Raw genomic sequence first — 11,549 nt, 5'->3', positions numbered from 1 at the left:
CCTGGGCAAGTCAATAAGACCTGCTTGGACAGGAAGAGGAAATGGAATCCCCAAATCTACGTCCATAGGATTCCTATTATACTGACTCTGGGAGTGACTACAGGAGGTCGGAATGCTAGCGTGGGCAGCAAATGCAGTACTTAACAAAACATAAATCAATGTCTCCTAGCCAACGCAACTTGTCTGTTTACAAGTCCAAAGTGCTAACACATGAGTTCAAACAGAGGGCTAGGAACAAACATAAGTAGGATACTACTTTGAAAATATATCAAATAGAACATGGCTGGTGAAAATACTTAAAGAGTAGAAAAGTCTGGTGGGGGGAGGGGACTTTTAGAACATTTAAATTGTTAAAGGCGTTAGCCTAGCCATGGGAGATACCACGAGGAGATGGGCTTTTGAAAAAGTCTGGAATGTAGTCCAAATTCCTGCCTTGAAGGTAATGCTTAAATTCTCAAGGGATTTTTTTATTTGGTTTGGATTTTTTTTTCCTTTTTTTCTTTTTTGGTTTTTCGAGACAGGGTTTCTCTGTAGCTTTGGACCCTGCCCTGGAACTAGCTCTTGTAGAGCAGGCTGGCCTTGAACTCACAGAGATCCACCTGCCTCTGCCTCCCAAGTGCTGGGAATAAAGGCGTGTGCCACCACCACCAGGCCTTGGTTTGGATTTTGAAAAGTATTTTAAAATTAAAAATAAAGTATAATTGAGTTAGAGTTTTCCAGAGGAACAGCAATAGAACTTTTTTTTTAAAAAAAATAGTTCTCCTTTAAACTGTTTGATGTATTAAGATATTAAACACAGTCTATAGATAAATGGATAATTCAGAAGCACTAAACCAGCTCCTCTGACTAGACTTTTATTTTGACTAGATATAACGTAAGATCCACGGGGCTTTGCTTGAATTAAGTTAGCTCTAGGGTTGGCATTGGTAAACAAAATCCACAGCTGCCCCCATTCAGCAGGTCTCCTTCCAGCCCCTTCTATGACTCCAAGGTCACACCTGTTTTTGCCCACGGTTCCAATTAGTTCCCTCTCCGGCGATATGCATATTTTTAACCTGGATAGATGTGAATACAGCTTCCCTTCCTCGATGTCACAGCGTAAGACTGACATATACAAAAGTTCCCCAGAAAAGCTGAGTGCATGCGTGTGGGGGGAGGAGGAGTGCAGGGGAGGGGAGGGATCAGAGTGCTTGCGCTCTCGACAAAAACATTTAGAAAGGTAACAGAAGCTGCCCCCCCTCGAAAAATGACGAGTTTGATAAAAAAAAAAGAAGAAAGAAAAAATTAACAAGCTGTGTCGTGCGCTGCACATGATCAGCCATGCTTGCTAAGTCTGTCTGTTGGTTGTTGCTATGGCTACGAAAAGCTAGTGGAACCCAATGAGCTGTTGCAGCAGCGCTGAGAGGACCAGCCATTTTACTTATGGAAAGCAGTGTGGCATAGAGCTTCACGGTGGAAGAAGCATTTTTTTTTTTTTAAATCTCTTGAACCACAATGGGCATGCTAATGCACAATCATTGCAGCCACGTGTGCCTGCAAGCTGCCCCTGCGACAAGCTGTTGACTGCTGTTGCAATTAGCTGATTGGAGAACGGGGAATGCAGGGTGATAATGCCGCGTATCAGCTCGCGGGCAGCAGCAGGAAAGGGTTTTGTCTCGGGAAGGCAAGCCTTCACCGCACAGTTATCTCAGCAGCTCCCCAACTGAGAGAACCGGGGCTCTGAAAAGAGGGTGCCTCCCTCTGCTAGCACAGGTCCTGTGCGAGGCTGGGCTCGCAGGTCTGGGAAAGCAGGTGTGTGCTCGGATGGGCACTGGGCTGGAACGCAGGCAGCCGCTCTCGGGTTCACCTGCTTCCTGTGAACAGACTGTTAGCTCCAAGCTTCTGCTCCCTCTCCGGCACGCTGAAGCTGAGTCTGAGAAAGGGGCTCCGGGCATCTCACTTGACTGACGAAGGTAAGCTTTTTTTCCCTCTTTTGAAAGCTCAGCATAAAAATAACTTGAAGCCAAAACTTAACCTGACATTTTTATACTGGTCGTTGTGATCTGAAATTAAGGAGGAAACACACACATTGCTTTCACAAAATAATGTTTAAGATAGAGTTAACTCTGTGAGTTGAGGTCCCAGAAATTGTATGATAAAGAAAAAAGGCGCTGCTGTTTTCTTTTAGGATTTAAAATAACTGTTTACTGTTTTAACAAAACTATGATGGCTTGTCTTTCTGGATAGACCTGATAGCCAATAACCTTCTCTCCAACAGAACAATGGATGCTTTTGTGACTTGCCCTTTGACACGTTAAAAGAACTGCACAGTAAACCGACTGCATGCAAGCTGTGAAGCGTTTGTTTTTTAGCCTCATAAATGTTTTAATTCTTAACATCTATGTACACTTTTAAAGCGAGGAATTCTCTTTCGTTTGTAAGTCGTAGTAGCTAGTGGAGTCTGTACTTGCCTATTCTAAACCAAATGGCCTGGCGGGCTGTTTGATTTAGTCCTCGGCAGTTATAGAGCAAACACTTTAGGTACTGCAAGTTGCTCACACCTCCTCTCACAATATCCTGCATGCCAGGCTACCCCAGAGCACAACACCCCCATTGTACTCCCCAGGCTCAGAATCCAGGGAAAGAAAAGAGGTGAATTATCTGCACTGAACCCGAACACAGCTATAGGAAAACTTTTCTCGGGCATTTTTTTCTCACAAGTAGGTAGATTTCACAGGATGGTGAAAGCAAGCAAACAACAATAACAAAAATACCACATTCTTCCTACAGATGCACACACCAATAATGGGGATGATGTCTGCCGCTGGCCACTGCCTGAAATTGGCACAGACTTTGAATTGAAAGGGGTATTGCCTCTTCGTGAGCATTTCTTTGGTGGATAGTTTCTTAGGAACAAGCTGGTATTCTGAGTTCAAACTGATCAGTCAAATCAAACTCCCCTGGCAAGGAAAGGGCCAAGAAATGATTACATTCTGCTTTAGCACTATTTCAGCTGCCCTGAGTCAGTTCGGCTGCTGGAGGACCAGGAATGTCGGATTAGCCATAATGCTGTTAGAAATACTTACTGAATATCATCTGGCTGGAAACTTCTGATAACTCGTCTCTACCAGCTAAAGATGGAGCTGACCATGAAATTTCAAATAAAAAGTAACTGTGATCTTTTTCCAAGAAGTAGTTTATTATTTACTGTCTTTTTCTCGCAAAATACAGATCACATAGGGAGTCTCCTAATACTGTTAGTTGGAATGTTTTCACTGATACGTGCAAACACGTATCACCTGTTTCAAACGTTAGCGTAGCCTCAGAGCCAATCATAAAGTGTAAGAAGGGAATGTCTGTTCAGGATATAAAGATTTAGACTAAGAATCATCAGTGTAGAGGAGCGTGAGCACGTGTTGGATATGAAAGCATGCAAACATGATTCTGAGTGGGAAACGTTCTATGGGATAAAATGCTCAGATGATGGAATTGTCCTTCAGTTAGTTTAGTTTTTAAGGGAAAGTAAACAAACAGACTTTTAACATTAAGACAGCTTCTGTGAATACCAATCTCAGCCGTGTAAATGAAGACAAAATGAATGGTAAAAAGGAGCCCCTTTCAATGTCAGTTCCTTTGGTGACACCGCCAAAGGAGTTCTTAGAGTAACACTGGGAACACACCTGAGGCAAGGGAATAATTCTCTATGAGTTTCTCTTGACGTAACTTTTAGAACCGGTTGTAGAAACACCTACTGCACACCACTCTGGTGGCGTGCCCTGTTGCCTTTGCGGTATCTGTATGTGGGACAAGAACATGTGAGCACCCAGGAAAACAGGCACACACGCTCATTACCCCTGCTCTGTTTTCCTACGGTGCTCACAATTTAAGACAGCAGCTACAGGGAGGAACATCCCCAAGCCAACATCAGCAGCAACTGTTACTTCATCAGTTCTAAGAATGGAGTTCAGAGAGTCTTCCTCATCTGTCACCACTTTGCTCATTGTTTTTTGTCTGGTTTTTGACTCCGTTTCTGCCATTTTCAACTCTCCAATTGGCAAAGTCAAATATTTTATCATTTCTAAAACACACTCTCAAACCCTGGCAAATGTGGTTGACACCCTCTGTGGTGGACTTTCCCTTTAACTCTCCCAGCAGCACCGGTCATTTTCATGGGACCTCGAGAATCCAGCAAGTACGCCCCACCCAGACTGTTCCTTACCACATCCAGCACCCTATGGCTCATTTTTCTGTCCACGGTATCATCTTGCATTTGCCTCTGCTCACAGGTTCCAGTCTTACAGGCCTCTGATTCTATAGAACTTTGTACAGCATTTAGAACCTAACATTCAGAGATTGTGTTGATAAGTTCGGGCTTCACTATTGGCTACTGTAAATCTAGCCATGATCTAGTATTGCCTTTCATCAGAGAAACTCAGGACATAATAAAATAAAATAAAATAGAAAGAGTAGCGACTTCTCAGTTATGAAAATGTCACTCTGGAATCACAGTTTTATAAAAGCAATGGCTATCTTGTATTAAATAGTCATTTTCTGAAAGAAAAACTTTAAATGTAACTTTTAAAAGGGTTTTTTTTTTAAAAAAAAAAAAAAGAATTAATTTTTTAAAAGTTCAGGAAAAAATTTAAAAAGTGAACATTCCTGATTGGGATTTGCTCTAAGTCAACTTTTGACTGGAAACTGAATATAATGTAAGGTGCTTAGGAAGCAACATTTCATATTGAAGCTGAGAAAGAGAAGAGTTTTTTAGCTGAAGGGGGAACTAAGGAATTGGAATTCAGCATCTAGTAGCCAAGTTCCTTTCCATCTTCCTAAATAAACCTGGAAGGTTACAGGCGTCCTCTACAGTAACTCACTGATGCCCTGCCCCCTTCCTCCTAAGGTGAGCTCCTACAAGAGAAGGGGGGCTGTGGCTCCAGCTGTAGACCTGGTTTTAACAGAGACTTACCTTTTTCCCAGATAATGGCGTAATTATTATTTTTAAAAATATTCTAATTACCGTTTTGTGTGGAAATTGCTAGAATGCTGTCATCCACGGGAATGATGCATCAGGAACTCTGTGTACAATCCCCTGTCTCTAAGGTGTCCGCGTTCAAGGCAAAAGTAGTCATTAGTTTGGTATGAATGTTTTGCCTAGAAAGTAGCTCAGATCAGAAAGTTCAAAATAGCCTGATGTTTCCAATGAGAAAAGAAAATATTAGGAAATATTTAAATTCGTATTTCTAGACATTCGAATGTCTACACCATATTTGAATCTTGCAATGGAAACGAGTTAAGTAGCAGTTCCTCATGATTGTGCTGGGTTTAACAGCTTGTATTAGCTATCTCCCTGCTGGTGCTGATGTAGAGCATGCTATAATTAAATAATACATAAAGCTTGATAGTCATCTTAAAGGCTAGTTAATTATCTTGTGTCACATATAGTTATTAGATTTTAGGAAACATGATCTCATCATTCTCCATGTTTTATATTTAAGTAACATTTTTACATTATACATAAAAGTATCTGGTAGTATAATGATTGGCCCTTGCATTTTGCCGTGAAGAATAGATGACTGCGTTTGACAATTTTCTGAAAGTTGTACAAAAGGACAAAAATTATTCTTTGTACAGATATGTGTATTCTAAACTATCCCTGTCAAAAGTTCTATTGAGTGTTCTATCTAGGTCGTTTCTGAAAATGCTAAGGCACATGTATTCAGCTGTAGGAGCACGCTTCTGTAACTGTTGATCTCTAAAAATGGCCCCATCACTCTGATTCAGCTCGAGTTCAATCAAGGTGATGCTAGCTGGGCAGAGAATGAAGTTCCCGCTAAGACAGGGCTGGGGAGGGCATCCGTTGTGACATACTTATATAGAATGATGTCACACTTTTCAGTCTTCAAAACAGAAATGTACTAGTTCATTAAATAGGAAACTTAGCCAAAAGGCGTGACTTTCTTGTCCCTATACGAGTCAGGTATATATAGGTCTAGCATTGCTTTTGCTTGCTCTTTGAAAGGTTTTATTTGAGCAAAATTCAAAAAACCGTCATTCTTCCTCAACCTAACTAAGAGCCATTTCAAAGAGAGCATTCCTATCCCCTTCAAAAATATCCTATTAACATTTCTTAAGTTCTTTCTATGAATATATGGTAAATACAGGAAAATCAAATAAGGAAGAGGCTTACTTAAGATTCTCAACAACTTTTAAAATGCATATTTGCCTGTTTTTGGTTTGGGTTGTTTTATTCAACACAAACATTCAGTTCCTCTACTGTTCCTTTAAAAAATGTTCACAAAGGAGGGCAAACATCAAAAAGGACTTTCTTGTAATGAAACATATCCTCTGTCTTGAGAAGAATATAATTTTACGCAGTACTAATTAAGGTGTACTTGGAGGCTGAAGTTGGAGCCGACATTCTTACAGGGGACCAAGGTGAGTCTAGGCCACACCCAACATGGAAAGAAATCTTCAGACTCCTTTCCTACACAAGAAATAATTTCTGGAATGCTTGGAGCTGAGAAAAGGCAACACAAATGCCTCTGGTTCCGTATCCTCTCCATTCTTCTCAGTGTGGTGGTACATTTTAGAGACTAAGGTCTTTGGAAGCATCAGCCATGAAGTGCAAGAAACTACAGCAAAGATGGGCTTTGGACCAAGAGGTTCAACGCTTAGAAAATTCCAAACAGGAAGCACAAATGCCAGTAGGACTTGAGTGAAGTTTTTAAGTGCATAGAAAATTTTATATATATATATATATACACACACACACACACATAATATACATACACATATACACATCATACACATACACACACACACACACTGGCGAAAATGGTTTTATTTAAAAGCTCCTTCTGTCATCCTCTACAAAGTCTCTGTGCCAGCCTAGGATAGCTGGCTTCTCAGGAGCATCTATACCTCTAAGGAAGTGACTGTCATGAGGTGACAATCTTATAGATAGAAATGTGTCTAAACTTTTGACTATGGGGAATCTTTCTTCACCTATTAACTAAGGCTCAGCTACTTCTGGCCTTATTGAGATACTGAATATTTAGACCTTATCCCCATACTTGATACAACTGGAAAAACAAAACATACAACACATTGGAAGCCCATATTGGATTCTGAAAGAGGGGCTGACCGTGCGTGGCTTATCAAGATAACCTCACACCTTGTCATGTCTGTTTCCTGTGCTGAAGTTAATAGAGGAAAGAGTCCAGCTATTTCTGTGCTCACTGTGTCGTCTGGTGGAGGGTAGTGTGTTCTAAAACAAGGGAGCGTAATCTGTCAGCTGTGTTACTGCATGGCAAATACCATGTTTTTCACAGTGAGAATAAACAGCCTTTGGAAGACCTTGTCACTTAATAGGTAGATCTAGATTTTCTTTGTTATTGTTCTTAAAGATTTAGTCAATTTTATTTTATGAGTATGGGTGTTTTTCCTGCACCTGTTCTGTACAGGATATCATGCAGGATATCTGTGGAGTCTAGAAGAGAGTATCTCATGCCTTGGAACTTGGGAGCTACAGAAGGTTGCAGGCTATCACATAGATGCAGGAACATAACTAACATGGGTCCTCTGCTAGAGCATCAATTGCTCTTACCCACCAAGCCATCTCCCTGACTCCGTTGTTGTTATTTTTGAGAGACGTCTCATGAGGTAGCCCAGATTGTCTTTAATCCTCTCCTCCTGCCTCTGCCTTCTGAATACTAGAAATACAGACAGACATTTGCTACCACATGCAGATAGATCTGGAAATTACTATAACATGGTGGTCAAAATGAAACTGTTGTAGCCAACAGTTGCCGCTGCACTGAGAATAGTCATATGTTTTAGGTTAGACAGTTTTAGTTAAAGGAAGGTCATGTAAGTACCTCATGTTAAAAAGGAGAAAAGGTAACAGTGCTTGGGCAGAACAAAAATGACAAGCAAAACTCAACTAGCTTTTGAATGGCAGCTGAGACATTGGAGGCATCTAGAAAGCAGGTTGCCCCATCAAGTCTTTAGTTAGCATTCACCGAATGAGTAAAAGGCCCATACTGATCAGATCTTCCTCTAATTCTATCAACGCTGACTTGTGATTTTAAAAGGTCGTGTCTACCCAGAGATACTTTATTAGAAAAAAAAAGTTAATAAGAAATAGTCTTAACTTTTTTTAATTTCACAAAACAGAGGAGAAGAAAACAATGAAAATTTTAGGAAGAACTATTTTTTTTTTTTTAAGCAAAATAGAGTCTTCCCGAAGAAAGGTCCTGTGCTTCAGCAGTTTCATAACACAGGAATACTGCCAGGACCTGGGTAAAGCTCAAATGCAACTCTGAGTGTCATGAATAATTCAGACAAGGAAATGTGATTTCTGTTCTTTCTAACGCGTCTGCTTCTATTCACACCCGTTGAGAAAACAAGATCAACACGACCAAATTCACATTTGCCTTCTATTTAAAATAGCAAGAGGAAGATAATTTCAACACTACAAATTTTAAGGTATTTCTTCTTATGCTTTGGAGTATAATTAGAGAGTTTAAGCAAGAAAATGATGTCAATTTAAGGAGATCTTTTTAAGTTGAAAACCCATAAAAGCTGCAAGACCTTACATAAGCAATCAAAATGACTGCTCCCAAGTTAACTGAAGAAAAGGAAAGCTTGGATACTTAGCTACAGAAAATATTTGAGGCTTTTTTTTTTAAGACTTTTTTTTTTTATTATATGTCCATGTATCTGCGTGTGGGTTTGTGCTCACGTGTGCCAGTGCCTGCAGAGACCTGAAACGTCTAATCCGTCAGTGGCTGGAGATTCAGGTAGTTGTGAACTGCAGGGTGTTGGTGCTGGGCTTCAAATCTGGGTCATCAGCAAGAGCAGGAAGTGCTGTGAACACAGAGACATCACTCCAGCCGCACTGCAGTAAATGCTCATATAAAAATGATCCAATCTGATCAATTCAAAAGATGCTGAAAAGAACAAACCAGCGCTCGCCCTGTTCTCGCTGCTATCCCTAGAGCTTTATGTGTGTTAACTTTCAGAAGAGGGACTGAGAATTACAAACACACCAGGAATAGGTACATTCGGGGACATGGGACACAGAGGTGCTCATAAGGACTTAATGATCTTTCTGTCAACTTAGCAAAGTCATCTGCTTAGTTCATCCTTACACCTTGCACATGAAATTTTTATGCCATTTTAATGAAGCTTTTTCCATATATGTCTAATCACCTCTTATGAAAGTAAACCCCATGGAAAACAACAGTGTTTTACTCCATCACGGGCTTGTCCAAAAGTAAATAATGGGTGAATGCTAGATGCAATCAGTTTATATGTCTGTAAATACAATATATGCGAAAGTATAAGGTCAAATTAAAGTAATGAAAACTGATTTCATGCAACTTTCACCATGAGAAAATTAATATGGTCCACACATCTGTAGATATTCTTTTCGTTGGGGGATTCCTGCGTGAGATTGGTGTCCTTTTATGTAAAACACTAAGCTAATGTCTAAGGAATCCTTTGAAGTCTTCAAGGTATCTTGAACAAAGGAAGTCCTCACACAATAGAAAAATAACTTGGCTCATTTAACACACTATCAACTTCCCCCTCGATTTAATCTCCAGAACAGCCTAGCCTTATGGTAGTGATATCTGAGAATTAAGACAAAATAAAAATGGGAGTAAGTATAGTCATCCGCTTTAACGAAGAAACAATAATCATCTCTTTTAATTAGACTTGCTTAGGGAAGAAGGTTTTCTTAGGTATATCCTGAATTCTCTGGCTTCACAAGGAAACACATCTTTTCAGATGAGATGCGATCTGAAATCTGATTATATCATTGACTTCCTTTCTACCAGAGCTTTAATTCTATAAAACCAATATAACTGATGACATTTTCCCTTAAGTTAAAGCCTCCCTTCTACAGTGTGTAAAGTATTTGGACTACATTTTAAATTAATTTTTAGATTTATTGGCAGGACAGAAGATAACATCACCATTATTTAATAAAAGCAGATGATAATCAAAGTCATAAAGAACCTGGTGTAGTTTGAGAAGTCACCGTCCTTTTGGCCCAGTGTCCCCCAGTGCCTCATAATAAGTGGGATCCAGCAAAGTCATTTGACTTGAGCTGGAGGTTATCATTTGATGTAATATTACATCATAATCACTTGAAACCCTATTTTTTTTTCTTTGAAAGAAATTAGAAAAACATGCCTTCAAAACTCTGTTTCCTCCCTCTGGGCCTTTGCTATTTATTTAACAGTCAGGAATGCAAAGATTAGGATCATCAACTTGTTTCCTACAGAATGTTCTATCCGTGAATTTTTTGGTTCTCAGACTCCTCCATGGGTTTATTGCACTCTGCTTCTAACCTAGTCTATGAGCAGGGGTCCTAAAAGCCCATAGTACAGAGAATTCCTGCAGGGAACAAGGACAGGAGCTTAATTACCCAAAAATCAGGGACCCAAAAGGACTTCAGTGTGTGGAGTGTGTTACCATCCATTGGGTCATCTAACCAAAAGAACTTTCAGGGTAAGAAAGAACTAAGAAGAATGTTGATTTGAAATTCAAGTGTTTCCATTTCTAGCTAAAAGTGAATTATTTCCAAGAATTCTACGTACTTTCTAGTTCATGCATCCCAGAGCAAAGACAGAATCTTTTATCTGGCCAATAAGATAGAATGGCTTCTAAGGTGACCGGCATTCACCTTAGAAATACTGCTTCAAACAAAGAAACTTCAAACTGATCAAAGAATTCATTGGTCAGTACATTCTCTCAGGAAAAATAATCACTATTCCACCTGGCATATATAATGCCAGGTGGCAAAATGATTTTAAGACCATTATCAACATATTCGCTCAACAAACATACCAGTACCATGAGTTCATACTTCTAAATAAACCAAGATATCAGGGACTTGTTCTTTCCAGCAGATAGGCATGACCATGTAAGATAGGTTCTTTCATTCTCCCTTCCCAGACTTTTAAAGCTCAATTGCTGTGCTAATACAAATTAGTTGGTCATGCCCTTTCTAATTCTATCTAGTATTGAAAATTTCTCAGTAAAGGGAAGTAATTGAGGGTGTGTAGTAGGAGGCTGCTTGTTGGTTTCCAGCCACTTAGCCCCAAAATAATCCTACAGAAACTGTATTAATTAAATCACTGCTTGACCCCTTAGCTCTAGCTTCTTATTGGCTAACTCTTGCATATTAATTTAACCCATTTCTATTAATCTGTGTATCACCACGTGGCTGTGGCTTACCGGCTAAAGTTCCAGTGTCTGTCTCCAGCAGGGCTACACGGTGTCTCTCTGACTCCACCTCCTTTCTCCCAGCATTCTGTTTTGTTTTCCCCTCCTAGATCTGTTCCCTTACAGCTCTGCTATAGACTCAAAGCAGTTCCTTTATTCATTAATGGTAATCACAGCATATAGAGGGGAATCCCACATCAAGGGTGGACCTCAGTGGGGAAGTGCATGCACTAAGGGTCTAGTTTCAAGTCCCTGGGTTCAATTCCCAACTCTGCAAAAAGATAATCAATAGAGGAAAGTAGAGAATGAGAGAGAGCCTCAGTTCTGGATGCAAA

General features: G+C 40.0%; 1 protein-coding gene across 26 annotated transcripts in view; it reads left to right on the top strand.

Annotated features, from left to right (window-relative positions):
- Nucleotides 1-1,381: 1,381 nt before the first annotated feature.
- Sorbs2 (sorbin and SH3 domain containing 2) overlaps nucleotides 1,382-11,549 on the top strand; it is a 190,283-nt gene continuing 180,115 nt past the window's right edge. For 14 of the 26 annotated variants that reach the window (XM_057752497.1, XM_057752496.1, XM_057752495.1 and 11 more), the window contains exon 1: nucleotides 1,382-1,952. The gene's annotated coding sequence lies outside the window, so the exon portion shown is untranslated. The remainder of the gene's footprint in view (nucleotides 1,953-11,549) is intronic. The other 12 variants (XM_057752513.1, XM_057752512.1, XM_057752505.1 and 9 more) reach the window with 7 other exon arrangements.

This window comes from Chionomys nivalis, chromosome 20 (genome assembly GCF_950005125.1).
Source record: "Chionomys nivalis chromosome 20, mChiNiv1.1, whole genome shotgun sequence".
Classification (NCBI taxonomy): Eukaryota; Metazoa; Chordata; class Mammalia; order Rodentia; family Cricetidae; genus Chionomys; species Chionomys nivalis.
The sequence above is the reverse complement of the archived record's forward strand: the minus strand, read 5'-3'. Positions and strand labels throughout refer to the sequence as shown.